Raw genomic sequence first — 3,959 nt, 5'->3', positions numbered from 1 at the left:
TATTAAAGTAAATAATACAAGTCATTTATAAATAAAAATTTATATTAAAACTTATATATGATAAAAATATACTTTTATATATCTTAAGTAATATAATCTATAAAGTTAATTTAATGTCATAAAAATATAGTAGTATATTATTAATGTACTTATAATACATGTGAATTATCTTTGTATCACATATTCATTTGATAAAATAATATTGATAATAATAATAATAAGTAAAAGTTGTATTATTTTGTAGTATAATAATAATAATAATTATTCTACTAATAATATTAACAATAGTTATATTTACTAATGATGATAATAATTATGATAAAATGATAATTCTAATCATGAGAACTTTAATAATAATAATACTTTTTAATATTAACAGTAATAATAATATTTTATAAAAATAATAATTCTTTTCAAAATGATAATTTTTAATAATAATAATACTAAAATGATTATGATATTTTATAATAACAGTGATATGAATGTTTTTGAAGTAGTGTTGGGAACTGAAGCATGAATTAGTATAATATAATGACACTTGGTCAACGTAATTATATTACAGTTAGTCATGCTGAGTTTCTAAATGGAACGTGATGATTCACACATCATAACGTCATCATGTGCCATGTTACACGACTCTTACATTCTACCTAATCTCCAAACATATCGAGAACATATCTTCCTGCTAGTTCTATCTTTTCTCGTGACTTCTGGTAATTTGACAAGTCAGATCGAGCTATCACAATTTCTTTCTCAGAACATTAGTTATGTTCATTCCAAATTTCATACCTACGAATTCTGGACCATTACTTGAAAGAAGATAAAACAAAAGAATGAAGCTCCGAAGCAGAAATGGGAGTATAAATCACAGCAAATAAGAGAGAGCATTAACTGTGGATGTCAATAATTATAGAAATACAGAAGCAGGGACTTCGAAATATAAGGGAAGATATAAAATCCAACAACAAATCAGAAATTACAAACCGTGTATATCGATGCATATAGCATTATAGAGACACAGAAGAACTAAAAACACTATAAAACCAAGAGTATAGTAGAAGTAAATAGATTCTTCTGGCGGCAGATGAATAAGAAGAATGACAGATATGAAAGTTAGGAATATATCAAGAACTAGAATAGGATGGAGCATATTGACGAATGTTTTAAAGTATGAATTGAGGGAGAAAGAATAGAAGGTGTGAGTTGTAAGGAAACGAAGGGGGTGGATTTATAGTAAAATATCTGACAGAGCAATCAAAACAGATGATCACATTTAAAGCGGATCCTAATTTCCTTAATTACCGAAGAATCAAATCTTATTACGAAGATATTCTCCAAATCACTTGAACTTCGGAAATCAACCCATCTACATCAAAAGATATGACGAAACTTACTTTTCTCATTTCATTTTTTTTGTGATAGCTTCACTCGTACTCTTTACATAATCGAGTTGTTTTATCTAAATTACTCGCTGATGATAAAACTCTAATTTTCAGCTCGTATACGTCATGAAGACATACTTATTGTCAGCCATGACCATCCCAATCAAATTTTGGGACGAAATTTCTTTAACAGGTAGGTACTGTGACGACCCGGAAATTTAAACTTAATCTTTATATGTTTCCGACACGATAAGCAAAGTCTGTAATGTTGAGTCTCAAGAACTTTGGAATTATATTCATGTAATCAATTACCCTTTGACTGTGCTCAACGATTCACGAACGTTTATGTGTATATAGGTATGTATATATAATATATAGTATATTAATTAAAAACGTTAACAAAGTATTTGATGTATAATACTTTACACGAACGTATTTATTTCAATATAAGTTTATTATATTTACTGACGGAATTAGAAGATAGAATCAAATGATTGAATTATCAGATACAATATGATATGATTAGGGGTCTCGATTGTGAGGTCCACGTTGATTTAAGAAATCGTTCCTTTTTAACGGTATTCGAAATAAATTGTAAAGTGATTTACAAGTAAGAACAAATGTGTCAGTTAACGAAGGTTAGACAAAAGTTAGTGGAGAATTTGTTTTCATAATATTCAATTGATTTAGTTTCAAACGTATGAAAACGTTTTCGATATAATACAATTTGATTTCTAAAATGTTTTGTTTAAACAAACGTTGGTGCATAAATGAATTATATAAATTTTATGTTTTAAAGTGTAAACGTTATTTGAAATCATATTTTCTATTATTTAAAGGATTTAGAATATATTTTTTTATAAACTTTAAATATGATTAGTTTTGAAAAACTATATTATTAAATAAATATTTTGAGTATATATATATTTTTGTATAAATCTTTTAACGATAAAATATATAACGTGACAAAATATAATATTTATTTAATTATATAACTAATTGATTATATTTATATCTCTTATAATAAATGGTTTTAAATAATATATATTTTAATAAAACAACGAGAAATTGATTTATGGAAGCAAATGACCAAAACACTCAAATGATTAAGTTACACTCCGAGTGATATAGTTTATGGATGATTTAAGGCTAAATGTTGTCATGGGTACATATCGCGAAACGTAATGTACTAGTTTTATAAACGTACGAAAACACGTTCGAGAAACCGGAACCGGCACATAAGTTGAGTTTCAACGTACAATAAATCAGAACTAAATTTACAGGTTAACTATGTACGTAAATATAATATAATATATAATTAATTATACAGATTATATATATATATATATATATATATATATATATATATATATATATATATATATATATATATATATATATATATATATTATAAATAAACCGTCGGCAGATTAAAACAAAAATTGGTGAGCTGTAAAAGGTGGCTCCGCGATTGCGGTGCAGTTACCCACAAAAGCTCCACGATTGCGGAGCAGTGGATCCCAGAAATTTTCTATAAAGCTCGATCGCGTTCTGGTTTCAATTCACAAACTTTCAATCTCTCTATCTTAACATACTCCATAATATTTATTTAATTTATTATTATTATTATTATTATTATTATTATTATTATTATTATTATTATTATTATTATTATTATTATTATTATTATTATTAATCTAGTTATATTAATATTAGTATTATTATTATTAGAATATACATAAAATACTATGACGAGGTCATGAGCGAGTTATTTAAAAACGAGTTTTTCGAGCAGGATAGAGCTAAGGAAATTATGGGTTATAGCTATGGAGGTTATGGGTAATATTCGGGGGTATTCTCATGAGATCAAACTAGTGTTTATCATCTCCGTTACGTCTACGTACTTTTTTGCAATATTGAATCACAATATTGATACGTGAGCATTCATATCTTATCTTTTATATATTAATAGTGTATCCCTGACTAGTGCTCGAGTATATATGATTATGCATGCTTGTATGCTTAGCTCCGTTGTTAGATAGTTTAGGATGAATCACGAATTTGATACATATGCTACTGAGATAAGGTATATGATATGCATGTCGTTGGAAAGCTATCAAAAAATTATTAACTTCCCATTTAGAAGTCGTGTGATTTCGATGAACGGATTTAAAGATATGGTCAACTGAATTATCGTTAACTCTAATATTATTATTATTATAATTATTATTATTATCGTGGTTATTATTATCGTCGTTATTATTATTATCTATAAATTATTATTATTATTATCATTATCATTATTATCACTAAGGTTATTATTATTATTATTATTATTATTATTATTATTATTATTATTATTATTATTATTATTATTATTATTATTATTATTATTATTATTATTATTATTATTATTATAATTATTAGTATTGATATAATTATTGAAATTTTTGTTATTATTAAAAAGTAACATTTTTTATAAAAACTATCATTTTATTATTATTTTTATCATTATTATTATTATTAAAAGTATCATTAATATTAAAATTATCACTTTTATTAAAATAATCATTTCTA

This window comes from Rutidosis leptorrhynchoides, chromosome 4, assembly GCF_046630445.1.
Source record: "Rutidosis leptorrhynchoides isolate AG116_Rl617_1_P2 chromosome 4, CSIRO_AGI_Rlap_v1, whole genome shotgun sequence".
Classification (NCBI taxonomy): domain Eukaryota; kingdom Viridiplantae; phylum Streptophyta; class Magnoliopsida; order Asterales; family Asteraceae; genus Rutidosis; species Rutidosis leptorrhynchoides.
The sequence above is the reverse complement of the archived record's forward strand: the minus strand, read 5'-3'. Positions refer to the sequence as shown.